Source organism: Caretta caretta, chromosome 7, assembly GCF_965140235.1.
Source record: "Caretta caretta isolate rCarCar2 chromosome 7, rCarCar1.hap1, whole genome shotgun sequence".
Lineage (NCBI taxonomy): Eukaryota > Metazoa > Chordata > Testudines > Cheloniidae > Caretta > Caretta caretta.
In genome coordinates, this window is record NC_134212.1 from 10,584,457 (window position 1) to 10,601,476 (window position 17,020).

Sequence of the window (17,020 nt, forward strand, 5' to 3'; positions counted from 1 at the left end):
AATCATTTTATTTACTCAATATCAAGGGGGGGGGGAGACAGTTCTCAAAGTCTTTATTCCATTTTTTACTCAAGTTAACATGCGGATGTCAACTCATTGATATTAGAAAGGTATTTGCCTAAGTAAGGAATGAGCAAAAATGGAATAAAAACCTCAGGATCTGATCCTGTGGTTAAACTGATTATTTATCTAAAAGGAAAAAAATGCAAAAGTTAAACTTCCTGCAGAAATATTAATTGAGCCCCACTACACATACTTGATATATGTTCTAGCTTTGTTTGTCCTTACCAGTATGTATTTTAATAATGTTTCTGTTTATAGTATCAAATGAATATTATAAAATAGACAGGATCGGTGGTGTAGTCAATTTAAAGTTATAGGCACCCTAACTTCTGTATTTCTCTTTACTACGAGTCTTGAATAGCAACCTCAGAGCGCATTTAGTTTCCTTTTTTAAGAAGAAAAAGACATGTCTGTGTGTAAAATATTATTTAAATGATTCAATTAGACTTTGAAGTCCCTGCTTGACATCGGTGAATGGAATGTGGGGCGGGGGCTGAGGGTTTAAACACACATCTTTACTGCTGCTACTGTTTGGCTGCAGGCAATCTTCTGTAAGGCTGGGTTAATAGGGCAACACCACATCTGCTTCCACTGTAATCAGTATGGCTTGGCAACTGGAGATAGACGCTTAGTATTTTCTTTTAAACATGGTAGCTTAGAATTTGCAGAATATTACAGAATGCAAAAATTGTGGAAAGACCCAGAAGTCTACTGTTTTGAGACAGAACATGGAAAAGTTGTGTGTCTTCTGTTGCTGACTGAAGCAATGTAGCAACTTCGGCAGGGAGGGAAGAGCGTTCCCCTCAATGACCAGTTAACAATCAATCATTTTCATGTAAACTGTCCCTAGAACAACCTCCTGCACCTCACAAAGCTTCATTAGGCCTCTTATAAGTGATTTGTTAGAGCGGGTCAAAAACGTTCCGTTTTTATGTTGTGAAGGGGTGGTAGAAGGGGAATAAAAATTTTACAGTGTGAGGGTAGGGCAGACGCAAGCTATCATGTTTTGTATAATAAACAGCTAAACATCTTTGCAGAGAACTGAAATCATTTTTCAGTCTCTCATCATTCTATTATTACCCACTGAATTTATTTAAGCATGGTCACAGATGCATACTTCGCCGAGCACGACCAGCCTGATCCAAAGTCCACTGAGGTCAATGAGAGTCTTCCGTTGACTTCAGTTGACTTAGGATCAGGTCGTATGCACATCAAGTGTCCAAGTTGGCCAACTTTTTTTTCTCTACAAAGTTAAGCAGTTTGAATTATGCCAGGCAGACAAATACTTAAACAAACAGCTGAACACATTTTCCTCAAACAACTAAGAAAAGAAACAAAAGGAAAATCACGTTTGGTTTGAGGCCATGCTTGGAAAAATTCAGTCTAAGAGATGATTATTTTGTACAGTGAGGTTTGACAGAGTTATAATGGAAACCATTTTGCAAATTAAGTCAGCCACTAATACAACATATATACTAAACTATAACAGTCACTACCGGAATGCTAAACTAAACATAGCCATCACGTTTTCATCTACAAATAAGGTATACACACAAATTATGAAACTCTTATTATTACAATATCATACACTGATGACTGGAATTTAGCACTGTCACATCTTGAATCCTAATTTCAAGAATGTACGCATACTAACTGGAATCTTCAGGATGATTTCACATTGTAGCAAGGTGAAAGCTAATACACATTCTCTTAAGCACAAATGTAACATGAAACATGGCAAAGGCAAAGCAAAGGTTAAGCAGCATTTGACTGATTTTTACCTCATGGGAACTATAATTTACACACTGCATTCATCCACAGTAAGGCGGTTCAAATGGCATGAATTAAAAACCTGTAGTTTCCTACTTCTTTTTTTAACAAATTGGTACACAGCCAGTTTTTAGTGATAAAAGGTTTCTATCAAATATCAAACAGAGAGGAGGTGAGTGTTTTTACACTCTCAGTATCATTGTATTTTATTGCACCTTTCAATGATCCTTACAACTACTATCCATTATAAAACAACAATAGTCTATCCATACTCTGAAGGGATGGATTAATCTCTTAGAACCTCACCTTGACAATCAAACCCTCTATAGAAATTCCCAGTATTTAAAACCATTAGCTTCATATCAGCACATAAAAATAAGAAAAAGGCCATCAGACAGATCAAACAATTGCTCAGAGTCTGGCCATCGTGATATGAGGTCATCTGTGGAGGAGCAGAGTCCAACAACATTATCCATACTTACCTTTGAAAAGTATTGTCAACTAAGGACCACTCACACTGCTATGCATAACTGTCCAGACTTCCCTTAAATACAATTGGCATACTTCAGGTGACTTGAGTGAATAGAAGCTTTACCTTAACTCCCTAGTAAGTTATAAGAGGATGTACAACAAGAATGCTAAAACAAATACGTTGACATTCACTCCCCTAGGCTAATCTAAAGTCAACCCACAAGACTGGGGTAAGTAAAAAAGTGGCTTATAGCCACCCAAGCCCAACTCCCCTCCCCAGGTGTGCTTGAGCTCAGGTACTCCTCACTATCTAGCACTATTTGTATCAAATTGGCCCCATGCTGTAAATTACAAAAAAAACTATTTTTACTAGCTATTCTAAGGCCAAATTTTGCCCTACATGGCAAGATAGAGACTCCCACTGACAGTGCATACCCACAAATGCTTTTGAGGGCAGAATGTTATGGTAGACCTAAGTTCCATTTTCAGAAGTGACTTTGCCAATTCCAAAATCAATATGACCTAATCTTCTAAATGCCTAAATCACTTTTGAAAACGGACGAAGGCTCGTGACAATTTTACTATTAGAAGTTAGTACAAAGTGAACAGAAGTAGTTAAATTGTGACTTTTAAAACATTATACTCTCAACAAGCTGTCACTTGGTAAATTGCATAAATCTTTGCAGGCTCTCAGCACTGGAATTAGGAAGCATCACACACACACACGCACACACACCCCACAGCAAAACAGAATTGCTGAGAAGGCCTTTGCCAATATGATTTCTGTCAACAAGGCAGACACTGATTCAGCAGAACTTTAGCAGAATGTCTGCTGCCCCTGTATACTACCTTAGGGCTACCAGGTTCTTACACCATGTCCACTATCATGGCCAGAGTGCCTTCATGAGATCGGAGTGCTGCACTAAATCACAGAAGGGCCCAATTCTGAAAACCTTTACTCACATAAATGTTTAAGCCTATCATAGTGCAGGGAACTGCATACTTGGAAATAAGTCTAGTTCTGGGTCAGTACATTCACACCTTTCCTATGCTCTGACTGGCTGAGAATTCGGTTTCAGCATTATAGTCGAAAGAATTTTAGCATTCAGGATGTTCTTTAGTCATTTCAGTGGTTTGATGTGGCACAGGAAATATTAGTGCATAGTCTGTATTTTCAGTCACACTCACCTCAACATTCTCATCAAAACTACAACATATAGAAAGAGTCAGATCACTGAGATCACCAAGACTGAAATTATGAGCAATATGACAAAAGTTGGCGTTGGGGGAGGAAGGTGATAAAGACTCAGCCAAATGTTAACTATCATTTCATAGTCTGATATCTTATTTCCATTCCACTTTTAATAAGAACTGCCCCCAAATTTAGAGTTCAATTCAAAAGAAGTCCTCAGCAGCAGCTAGGTGCCCTGGCTCAGCTAAGCTTCACAGATCTATTGGATTCCACAGCAGAAGATTCAGACTCATCTCCCAGTTCACACCGTTAGTAAAAAAGTTCCTTCTCTCCCACTAACCTCAGAGGTGCTCAAATACCACAGTTGCTGATGTGATATAGAACCTAGAAAGAGAGAAGTTGTCTCCCTAAGTGCTTATTAAACACTACACCACTGAATTTGATCATTGAAGATCCCACTGTTCTTGGTGTCCTGGCCAAACTGTACTTCGAGTAACTACACCGTGCCTCCTTAAATTCTCCCAGAGTATCAGTTGGATTTGGTAATCTTCATTTCCTCTTCTGAATCAGCAAATTACCTGGGCAATCTCTTCCAGGCACAATATAAAATGGTTCTACCCCGGCAGAAGCCCCAGAGCGCAGCTGTTACTGCTGATACGCTATTTACACTCCCCATTTATTTCTGCAACACTCTGTTAAAGAATGCCTTAACTTTGAATTGTACGGCTCTGGTAATGCATAGTACATCTTTAACATTAAATAAATGCCATTTTTTGTTCATTAATCTAATAATGAACAAGGTTCTCAAGATACAAGAAGTCCAGCAGCTTCAATAAAAATACCAAAGTTAAACTGAACATGTTGATTTTAAACAGATTTAATACAATAAAATAATTTTGTAAAACCTACTAAAATGCAGCTACGATGTAGTTTTCTTTGAACAAATGCTTTGAAAGAACATTACGTTTTCTATCAATATTTTTTTAAATACATAAACCTTTGCACATTTTCCAAAAATAAACAGCAGATCATGTGCTAAATTCAGACCAATATGTCTATTCAGATTGTGGAAGACGACCTAATCATGGTACTGTAGCCAGTCCTCCAGGATTGTCCTGGAGTCTCCAGGACTTAAAGATTAATCTTTAATTAACAATTATGTCCTGCGATGAAACCTCCAGGAATACATCCAACCAAAACTGGCAACCCTGAGGCAGCCAAAATTAAATGTAGACAAAACCCTTTAACATCTCTGTGGGTTCAGAAACCAATCTGGGCTTACAGCTTTCACCAACATTAATGGGAATTCTGCATGTTAAGCATCTCCAATATCAGGAACTCTGTTTATTTCCACTCTCCCAATCCACAACCAAGCTATCTTGGATTGCTCTAGTTTTCCTTACTGTAGTTCTACACCTTTGAAACCAGGCAGTGTGATGGAGATTGAGCTATATTTCTTCTACAGCTCATCCACACTGCTGCTTCTTTTTTAACCATAACTATTGAGAGCTGTAAGACACTCCCTCTCCTCTTGGGGGATGAATGCAGGACCTCCGCAGCATTTCCAGCCCTTGACAGCTAAAGGAGCAAGAGAGCAACTAGCTCCAAGCTCCCACACCTCAAGTAAAAAAACTACACAAGTTTGACCACAAAGTCTCTCCTTTTGCTTTAAAAACTGGCCCCTGTGTGAAGTACTAAATCTCCTTTTGAAAGGTAAAATGCTCTGTGAATGACTGTGTTTCTTTGTTTCTGAATTGCCCTAAGTTAGTCTTCTAATTGATTTGTGCTCTCACCAAATTAAAAACCTAGAACACAGACAGCGTGCCAGTGAAAAAATATGTCAAGAGCAAAAGTTTACACATTTAATTTGCAACTGTTTTACCAGAACAGCTCCGTCCACTCCTTCAGTTTTGGAAAGTAATCAGCTTATGTTAGGGGAAGTTACCAGATCCTAAGCAAAAGTATCATTTTTAAAAATTTTATTTTATAAGAGATTAAGGCCAGTTTTTCAGTTTAAGAAAAGGTGGATATTGCAAATGAGGCAATATTGCACATTAGAACATTAAGGATTTAAGATATCAACAACAAAATACACATGTACCCTAAAAAGTAGCCGGAGAGAAAAGATTATGAGCCAAATTCTACTCTCAGATATGCTGGTGTAAATTCCAGTGATGCCCAGAAGAGCTGCATCAGCCTAAAGGACAGGAAAAACTGGCCTCTAAACTTCAATTCCTACTTCTGGTTACAGCCTCTGACAAATTAGAGTGTTAGTAACACATAAGAGAAAGGGTTAAGGAGAGGTCTCAGTCCCATGGTTTAACTGCATAGTGAGCACTCCCTGCCCAAATTACAGCAGGGTGTACATCCAACAACAGATGCCATTTAGACAGGGGCTTTCCTTGCCCTGAGGTACAGTTCAGTTTGTCCATTCTACTGTGCAATTACAAAATCAATAAAACATCACTTTGAAACTCCCTGGACTAGTACCGACATGCAGACAGTAGTCAAGCTGACATTTTTTGCTGTTTCCGTTATTACTACCGTCAAGCATTCTGAGAAGCAAGACATCAAAACCCAGTCATGGGCTGAAAACAAAGAGGAAAAAAAAAAGGTAGAACTGAAATTTCGTTCATAATATCACGTCAGTCTTTGTGCAATCATACAATACTAAACATACAAACAAACAACAAAATCTGCTCAAAAAATATCAAAGAGGGCACTGGAATATACAAGTGTGTTTTTAAAAAGCATATTTATTCCATCCCCCTTTGTGTCTAACAGATTGCTATTCCATTGCAATTTTTAGTTGGGTTTTTTCTCTTCAGAGCACCTCACCTTGGTGGCAAAGCCCCTAGCACTTCAAGATCAAAAGGACATACTAAGAAGCAAACAGCAAAACCCACTGTGCTTGCATGTGCTAATGAATGCTGAGATATGAACTCTACATGAGGGAAGGTGGGGTTGAAATCTATCCAGCCATCTATTTCCGAGCATGTTGTCTGAAACACTGAAATATACATAGGAAGCTGGAGCATGGTAGGAGTGGAACCTAAGTGAATAAGAAGGCTATAAAAAGGAGGTTCTGTAAATACATTAGGAATAAGAGAAAGGCAAAAAGAAAGTGTAGACCCACTACTTATGGGAAAGGAGAGCTAATAACAGATAACACCAAGAAGGATAAGGTGTTTATGCAGACTGAAGCAAAATAGGCATTAAACAGATTAATTGTGACCAGACGCTTAACACTATTAATATTAACAAGGGGTATGGAACACAAGACAGAATAGGGAAAGAACAACTTAAAAGAATATTCAAAGAATTTACATGTATTCAAGTCAGCGAAGCCTGACAAAATTCATCGTAGCATATTCAAAGAACTAGCTGAAGCAATCTCAGAACCATGAGTGATTACCTTCATGAACTCCTCGAGGGCAGGTGAAGTTTCAGAGGACCGGAGAAGGGCAAATATAAAACCTATCTTGAAAAAGGGGAACAAAGAGGACCCAGGGAATTATAGACAAGACAGCCTAACTTCTATATCTGGAAAGGTTCTGGAACAAATTATTAAACAATTAATTTGTAGAGATAAACAATAGCCAACATGGATTTATCAAGAACAAGTAATGCCAAATCAACTTACTTTACTTCTTTAATAAGTTACCGGCCTAACGGATGGGGGGGGCTGGGGGTGGGGGAAGCAGTAGATGATATATTTTGATTTTAGCAGGGCTTTTGACACAGTCCCACATGGAATTCTCATAAACAAAGGAAATGTGGTCTAGATTAAATTACGAAAAGGTGGGTGCACAATCGGCTGAAAAAACACACACTCTGAGTCATCATCAATAGTTTGCTGTCAAACCGAGAGGATGCATCTTGTGGGGGTCCACATAATTCAATATTTTCATTGAATGCCTTGGCTACTGAAACGGAGAGTAGGCTTATACAATCTGCAGATGGCACGAAGCTGGGAGGCGTTGCAAGCACTTTAGAGGGCAGGATTAAAATTCAAGCCAACCTTGACAAATTGGAGAACTCAACAAGATGAAATTCAATGAAGACAAGTGCAAAGTACTTCACTTCGGAAGGGGGAAAAATGCAGTAATACAAAGTGGGGAATGACTGGCTAAGCAGTAGTACTTCAAAAAAAGGTCTGGGGGTTAGAGTGGATCTCAAACTGAACAGGAGTCAACACTGTGATGCAGTTGCAAAAAAAAAAAAAGGCTAATATACTGGGGTGTATTAACAGCATTGTTGTATGTGAGACATGGGAGGTAAGTGTCCTGCTCCACTTGGCACTGCTGAGACCTTGGATGGAGGATTGTGTCCAGTTCTGGGCACCACACAGTAGGAAAGATGTAGACAAACTGGAGAGTCCAGAGGAGAGCAAAAAAAATTATTAAAGTTTCCGAAAACCTGACCGATGAGGAAAGGTTAAGAATCACATATGTTAAGTCCTGAGGAAAGAAGACCTGAGGGGGGACCTGATAACAGTCTTCAAGTATTTTAAAGTCTGTTATAAAGATGACAATGATCAATTGTTCTGTGTGTCCACTGAAGGTAGGACAAGTAGTAATGTGCTTAATCTGCAGCAAGAAAGATTTATGTCAGATATTAGGAAAAACTTTCCAACTATAAGGGTAGTTAAGCACTGGAATAGACTTTCAAGGGAGGTCATAGAATCCCTGTCATTGGAGGTTCTGAAGAATGTGTTAGACAAACACATGCCAGGGACAGTCTAGGTATATTTGGTACTGACTCATGGCAGGGGGATGAACTAGATGACCACTCGAGATCCCTTACAGCCCTACATTTTTATGATTCTATGAATGAATGCTATTTGAAAATAAAAATTCAGGAGTGTGGCTACAAAGAGGGACAAACTGAATTAATGTGTTCTGTAACTATTCTTCCATCAAACCAAATATTCAGATGAGATTTAACTGAAAAATGTAATCTGGACTTGCCAAGAAGAGAGTTTTTCCTCATAAACTAAACCTCGGTCTAAAGATACTATAAAACTCTTCTATAACAGTAAACAAAAAAGTGGAAAATTTAGAAGTGAGGGTCTTAAAATACTTTGTACAAATTTCATTAATTACCATCGTCAGGTGTTTATTTTTCCACTCAATTAATTACAACATATTCAATCACTCATTTCAAACTCTGAAACCTGGCATGCACTGTCATCATCCCACATCTATACTTATATCTCCAGTAAAAACATCTAAAATTCTTCCAAACTACTTCTACTGTACTTGAAAAGCTATAAAAACTTGTCACTCTGGAATATGAAGTTCACTATTTATCCACAAACCAGGTACAACACAGAAAGTGACTCTGCAAGCTTTCCCCAACTGCCTGCCACAAAGACCACAATCCTGAACTGAAAAGACCACCCTGGGAATAAGAAGCCATTCAGATTTCTTACCAGCTAATTCCTGAATCTTCCTTAAATAGACATTTACAAACTTGACATGGTGATTTTGTGATGTGAACTACTGTCTTTATCCATTAATGACCCGTTCAGAGGTCTTTACTAGTAAGGAAAAAGACTACATGGATGAGTTATTAAGGGTGCTATTCACTCTGTCTCAGCGTTACATGACCATTAAAAACCTTTTACATTTTATAAAGTTTTATAAGAGCTGCTTTAATAATTAATTGAATTTCCCTACACTCGCAGATTTTAATCCGGAGCTCTGACAATAAAATAAGTAATAATATTTTGCACTGCTGTGGCCCCTTCCATCCAAGGATCTCTATAGGCTTAATAATAATCAGTAGCAGTATCATGTATTAATTAAGCCTTACAACAATAGAATTAGTGAGGTTAAATAGTCTTTACCACATATTAGAGAAGGCTGGTATGCTGTAGGAAGGTTACATTCATCACAAAATAGTCCAAGTAACAGAAACTGAGAAGATCCCTGAGTTTAGCTTGTAGGAAGTAATGCGACTTGCTATCTCAGAGCAACATAAAATGGCCAAGTTTTAACCAGACGCCAGAGAGGATTCAAATGGAAACTGCAATTTAAACTTAATTGCTGCGCAACAACTGGGGCATCATTATGACAGATACAAAACCAAGCTGTGGGTGCCTGACTGCTGATAGATCACTTTTGCTTTAAAAGTGCATCATAGGTCAATCACAATTAAATTCCTTGTGCTCATCACAGTGGCTTGCAACCAAGCGATCAGAAAAACTAGTTTGAGTTCAACCAATGAAGTGTTCAAAGGCTTCCCACTCTGCTCTGTATCTGGCATCAAAAACCAGACAAAGAACTGGTAGGAGAGACTTTGAAAAATCACTAGATGGTCAGCAGAGAAAGACCTGTAAACCAAAATAAAAGTAAGCATTAAAAATATGCATGTTGTACAAACAGACAATAAAGAAGATTCCTCACTGGTGCAAAAAGACCTCTATAACTCACCACTGGCTTTGAATACTTGTGAGCTATCAGGTATTTCTTCACCTTGGGTAAATATAAATCATTCACTGCTGAAACAGTTTCCCTCTCTTTCCCCAACCAATATATGGTGTGTGTGAATGTCTTGTATATAAGCCCACCAGCACGCTGTGCTTTTCAAATACACATTTGAGCTCACCAGATGGTAGGGCCTGCAAGCCTGACTCTGTTGCCGTGAATTAGGAGCCACAGTGTAACCCATGAATGATGAGCCTAAACTGTAAGTGGATTCTGCATAGTTTTATCATCCATACCAAAATATTACACTGTCTGCTTGTCTTATTATTTAATCTGTGCTAGTTTGTAACTGTATGCCATGAGATTGTTTTTCTTTTCTAGGAATGGAGCTATGGAGAGAGGATTTTCATTTGTTGGATACAATATATCCAGTATGTACACTCAATAGGCACGTGATTTCATAGAACTATGTGCATAGATAATGCACGTGTTCAGTTCCTCACCATCTCACTCAAACATGTGACCTGAAATCTAACCTCAGCAAGATTAAGATGTTTTACTAAAAGAAAAACAAAACAAAACAAAAAAAAAACACTCATGCACAGTTAAAGCCTATTGTCTTACTTGTGCATACGAAAAATGAGGTTGGAGTTCAGGTTTTGTGCTCAGGAGTGAAAATGAGGGCTTGCAAGCACGCACTGTGGATTGTTCTGCGTTGGCTTTGAAAGTGAGTCAGTTGTGAAGCTGTGTACATCTAGGTCAGGGGTGGGCAAACTACAGCCTGCGGGCCACATCTGGCCCGCCAGCCGTTTTAATCCAGCTATTGAGCTACGTGTAGGGGCAGCCAGGGGGCTCCACCCCACACTCTGCCCCCACCCCAAGTGCCACCCCCACAGCTCCCATTGGCCGGTAACCATAGCCAATAGGAGCTGCAGGGGCGGCACCTGTGGAGGGGACAGTGCACAGCAGAGCCGCCTGGCCACGCATCTGCGTAGGAGCCAGAGGGGGGACATGCTGTTACTTCTGGGAGTGCTTGAGGTAAGCGCTCCCCTGAGCCTGTACTCCTGAGCTAACTCCCCTGCCCCCCAACCCTCTGCCCCACCCCTGATCCCCCTCCTGTCCTCCTAACCCTGTGGTCCCAGCCCGGCGCACCCTCTTACACCCCAAACTCCTCATACCCAGCCCCACCCCAGAGCCCGCACCCCCAGCAGGAGCCCTCCCTGCCCCAGCCCACAGCCCCCTCCTGCACCCTAAACTCATTTCTGACCCCACCTCTGAGCCTGCACTCTCACCCCCTCGCGCACCCAACCCCAATTTTGTGAGCATTCATGGCCCACCATACAATTTCTATACCTAGATGTGGCCCTCAAGCCAAAAAGTTTGCCCACCCCTGGTCAAGGTGCATGTTTAGGTTTTAAGATATTTGGCCCACAAGATGTAGGAGCAGAGGTTAGGGAGGACGTGAATGTTGGGTTAAACTTGTGATTTCCTGATCTTTTACTGATATTGTAAGAAAGGAATGAAGCTTCCCATCCAAATTAACCATAATTTTCAATAAGTGCATGAACCTGTCTTTTCTGAGCAGAGGGAAACACTGGGCTGCCACAGGAGGACACAGCAGTCTCTGGAGAGGAGCTACAAACTCAGGGGTTCAAATCCTGTCCCTAAGGAGTAAACAGGAGCTCTGCATTAACGTCAATGGGACCAGGACTTTGCCCAGGGTCTCTGACATTCTGGCCTGCCACGATCACGGTCTCCACGCCCCCTTGTAAGTGTTAGGAGCAGGAGAGTTGCAACCTAGTTGGACAGACACTCAGCTTCCAGACCCAGACGTCTACCCTCCCTCAGACAAACCTGTCCCGGTTTGCAAAAGGAGGGGCCTGGTCTGACAGACCAGAGAAGCTGCTGAGGCTTATTAAAAACCACAGGGTGGCCGGGGGGACGGTGATGCGAAGGATTATGGAAGAAAACAGGAGGTCCACAGGTGGGCACGGGGCTGGGGCTTGGGCAGCGAAGCCAAGAGTTTGGCAGGGAGGCCCACTGCCTAGCATGCTCTCTATCCTCATCGCAACCTGTATGTTGTCTTCCTCCCTCAGCCAGGCTCCCCCTAGTTAAAAGCTCCCTTTTGCAGTTACAGGCTGAGACATGGAGGGAGAGAGCCTACTTGAATCCATCCAGTGTCAGCCGTCTCACAACTTCTCTCCCAACACGCACGCGCACCATCCTCTAACACCCAGACACACCCACACCAGACTGACTCATCCGACCCAGTTATACATCTTTTCATCCTCTCCCGCGTCCCCCCGCCCCTGAATACTCACCATCACCTAGCCACTACATACATCACTTCTCTCCTCTGCAGATTCCTTTCCACATGCACCCAGGAATATGGGGGGCTGGTGAGGGAGAGGAAGACCCACTCCCCACCCGCCAAAGCAGGGCGGACTGAGAACTGAAGGATCTCTTGGAGACAGGGCCTGTTTCTCTTCCTCCTGCTCCTCATTCTGGGAGGACCGGAGGAGGCTGTTCATTTCCCCTTCCTCCCCAATGGATGGGCGGGGGGGGAGAGGGGGAGAGAGACAAGAGGGACATGGATGCTATTGGCTCTGCAGGTCCCTGTGCCATCCACTATACAAGCAGACCCAAGTGCCTCCCTTAAACCCCAAGTCACAGTAGGGAAGACACTGAATGTTCAGTGTCCTCCACTGCCATTTGCACTGGTTGGGGGGGGGGGGGGGATTGTTCTCTTTGGCAGCTGTCTCCTAAAACCAGGCCCAATGCAGTATTTTCATTTGTCTTTCCCACACACAGCTCCCAATTAAGGCCCTAATTATGAGCATCTGACAACAGAAGATTACATTCAGCTATTTGTTAATGATTGCTATAAAACACTGTCAATGTACAGCCAAGTTCTCTTTTTCTCATTCCTGGCCATTTAAATTTTCCCACTGTACTGCAGGCTGTAGTCCACTGAATAACACTGAGTTCCTGTAAAACAACCACCACCACCCCCCACCTCCCTTTCCTGGAGGACAAGAGGAATGTTTAAGGAGCAGGGCTGTATCCCCACAAAAGCTGCCTAATGAATTTAAAGTATTTTTTTAAAAAAAAGTTATTTGTGGCCTTCTTTGGAGTGGGTTGTTTTGCTTTTTATTATTAAAGGGATGGGAAACCTCAAAATATTTAGATTTCAGGTTTGGAAAGCACACATTTGCTATCCAAAACTTGTATGAAGTAAGCAAATCCCTGGAAGCTACCAAATTAGGCTGAAAGTGGCCTGAGATTTTCAGATCTTCCCATTCCAACTCCTTCTGTACCATAAGAACATCTTCTCTGATGTTATTTCAGTCATTTAGATTCCTGTCTTGGCTGGAAATCACACTTAGCCAAACAATTGAGACCATCAAAAAAGTTTGATTCAAGTTGGCTTCTAAAAAACAGTAAGTGTTCTGTTCAATCCCAGTTTACCCATTCCAGTTTTTAACAGTACATTTCAGCACACTGAAGCAAGGTTACTTGTATATACTGCCCATTTCTAACTTCCAGATAGCACTGGCTGTCAATGGGGATAGCACCCTGGACCAAAGCACAAGCACCAAAGCACAAGCTCCTTGCACAGACTTGAGAAGAGGAAGTAACTCCTTCCGTTGTGAGTAACCAGCACACGCCTATCCTTTTTGAGGACGGCCACTAGAGGGAGACATGATCACACACAAGGAAAGAGATTCAGAACTGCCTAAGGGATTTATGAGTACAAGTCCCAGGTAAAGTCAATTGAACGTGAGCTTCTAAATCCCTTGGACACTACAAAAATCTTCCCTAGACCAGTGTATTAACAAAATCGATTTCCACTCACTACGTCACATTATACACAGGTTTTGTTGTTGTTTTAAGTCAAACCCCACAGACTGTTCAACCCCAACCAGTTCACAATGGGGCATTCAAGAATGAGGGGGGATTTGATAGCTGCTTTCAACTACCTGAAAGGGCGTTCCAAAGAGGATGGCTCTAGACTGTTCTCAGTGGTAGCAGATGACAGAACAAGAAGTAATGGTCTCAAGTTGAGTGGGGGAGATTTACGTTGGATATTAGGAAAAACTTTTTCACTAGGAGGGTGGTGAAACACTGGAATGCGTTACCTGGGGGGGGGGGGGGGAATCTCCTGCCTTAGAAGTTTTTAAGGTCAGATTTGACAAAGCCCTGGCTGGGATGATTTAATTGGGGATCGGTCTTGCTTTGAGCAGGGGGTTGGACTAGATAACCTCCTGAGGTCCCTTCCAACCCTGATATTCTATGATTCACTTTCAGCCAGAGGACTTTTGAAAATGAGTGAAGAAAACACAATGAAAAAAGACTTTTGTCTGGCTGAAACATGCCTGCTAGAAATTAAATATGCCTTGAATAGTCTTTTCATAGATATCTGCTTATAAAAGTAAGGACTTGACTTTATCTCTTTGCAGATGTTGTTGCAACTGAAGGAGTAAAAATGGACACATCCAGGAAATGATGGGAATAGGAGACACATGCTGTAAAAACTATATGATTCTGACACACTTGCAATGTTCTTAATGTTATTTCATGCTCGAGGAACACACCACAGGTTTACATCTGAAACAGCTAGGCTGGTGTATGGTGCGAGCATATGTATATAAAGAAGAGGACTGAAATTATTTTTTTTTGCCATAGCCTTGATAGAATAATAGTTGTGATTTCAAAAGGTCCACATGCATTCATATTAAAAAGCATAAAGGCAGACAAATTAGATGAGTGCAAAAGGGTAAGTTCCGGTATTTAAGCCAATCTAATTTAAACTAAGTTTAAAAAACCATCAGAAGCCATCTGAATTTTATGACAGTCTTGTTTATTTGTAAGAAAAAGGTGAGGCATCAATATTCTTATTGTCTATTATCTTTTTTTTTTTTTTTTTTTTTTAAAGAAGCCTGCAATGGCACCTGTACTTGGGACATTCACTATCTCAGTTAACTGCACATTGTAGTTGCCATCGGTAGAGATTTCTCTCTCACCGAGAAAATGAATTACAAATTTTGACACAGCAAATATTGAAATGTCAAGCGACATCCACCATTTTCATCTTTAAAAAGTGAGAACCTTATCCCAGTTTTTCAAGCTTGTTGGCATTTGCTGTTCAATTAGAAGAGTCATGGGTGGGATTTTCAAAAATGGAATTTTCAAAGCCACTCAGTTTGGTTGTCCAGATGCCATTAATTTTAATGGGAAATGGACATGTAAATCCTTTAGGTAACTTTGCAAATCTCACCTTAAGGCTTTAAGTGTGTGGCTCTGGCTCCCCTCAGAGATCCATCAACAGTGAACTGCATGCTTTTGAAAGTCTTCAATATATTTCAAAAAGAAAGTAAGTCACAAGATACACAATATTGTGAACAATCCTTTGATACTGCTCTATGGTGAAAAAGTCATTATTGGACCCTGTTATTTTTATGTCAACCATGGGAAGACAATATGACACAAGGAAAAAACACAACACTGAAAGGATCCTAACATATGTTGCCACCACAGTGGAACACCAGGGAATAGTTGTGAAACAAAGGTGCGCATGCCAACTTGGAAGCAATGAAGGGCACTGATAAATCTCAGTGGCATGTAATAGAAGGTCTGCTAGCTTGAATTTTAACTCACAACACAAGAGACAATTTGGAAGCTTGAGTGTAGGCTTATAACCCTAACTACTTCTTCCATTTGTGACTTAACATAATTGCACGTGTAATGCAGTCTGTGAGGGAGGTATAACAAATGCAGTAGTCATGCTCTCATTTTTCTGAAACTGTTGTCTTGCAACACACTACACAATGCAGCATATGTACTGGCCATAAAGTTATCCAGACAGTTGTTTTGGTTGCCTGAATGCTGACTACAACCATGTCCTCTGGATGCAAGTTACTGGCTTTTACAGTTTCCTAAAAGCATTTACTGGGTCTATTGAACAATGTGGGGATTGCAGAAAGGCCCTGATGATAGCAATGATGTAATTAAAAGCCGTGAGTGGAAAACACAAGTATTAGAATCCTTTTTCCAGCTATAAAAACTAATTAAAACTTTTAAAAATAGTTTTTTTTTTAAAAAGGTCAAAACCAAAAAACACTACCTCCCCCCCGCTTCCCCGTTTCAATAACTTCCTGGCTCAATACCCAGGAAGGAAAACCCGTGCACCATAGCAGGTCTCTGAGCTGCCTGTTCTTCCCAGGAGTAACACGATACAGAAATTCTCTCATTCGCTCAGAGGCTGAATATGGCCCAATTTGATAGTAACAAAAGTTACTCATGGTTGTGAGTAACCTACACGCAAGGAATTGGTGGTCTCAGTCCATTTCCGAGTGGAGAAGTGTGAACATTATCAAGCTGCCTGGCAGTTTGTTAGCAGCTTCAGTAAAGGCTAAAGATCAACTCTGCCAGGCACTGAGACTGAAGTGCACGCTCAACCATAAAGACGTCCCTTCGGAACAGTTCGCTCCACAACGAGCGGCACTAACTCCACTGCAACTGCTCATCCTGTACCTGTTCTGTGAAGAGAGAGAATTTTGTTTTCCAGTTATGTCAGCCCAGTACCTTTCCGCAAGTTTTGAATTTGATTGAAACAGCATATCTCAATATTCCCAACAACTGTCAACTTTTCGCAGTATGAAAGCTACACCTGAAGCAGGGGTCTGATTGTTTTCTTTTTGGCAGCAGACCAACAGCATTCAGAAACAATAGGGTGCTTATCTAGTGCTCTGCATTTTCAAAATACTTTGCAAAACTTTAAACAAACTGAGACGCACAATACTATGGTAAAGTATAGAAGTATGATCATATGTTGCAAATGGTTGAGATAGTATGTTGAAAAGGTCTTACCCAGTAACTGCTCTTTTGACCAAAACAGCATTACAGTCCTCTCTATTTATGGCTGAGTGAAATTCATCCACAAAGATGATGTTCTTCTGAAGTATTTTCCAATCTAATTGGCACTGAAATGAAAAGACCTTATTAGGACAGTGAGAGCTAGGTGAAATCCCATGTCCAAAAGCTAAAGTGAAATAAAAATTCAGTAACTTTTGTATTAAGTAATTCTAGTACA

The 17,020-nt window shown here is 40.8% G+C and overlaps 1 protein-coding gene across 13 annotated transcripts in view; it reads right to left on the reverse strand.

The window, feature by feature from the left end:
• The window catches only part of FOXP1 (forkhead box P1), a 499,850-nt gene that overhangs the window by 369,169 nt on the left and 113,661 nt on the right, over nt 1-17,020 (reverse strand). For 10 of the 13 annotated variants that reach the window (XM_075130242.1, XM_075130253.1, XM_048859184.2 and 7 more), the window contains one exon: nt 16,798-16,910. The exons of the other annotated variants lie outside the window; for them this stretch is intronic. The gene's annotated coding sequence lies outside the window, so the exon portion shown is untranslated. The remainder of the gene's footprint in view (nt 1-16,797; nt 16,911-17,020) is intronic. 13 annotated transcript variants of the gene reach the window in all.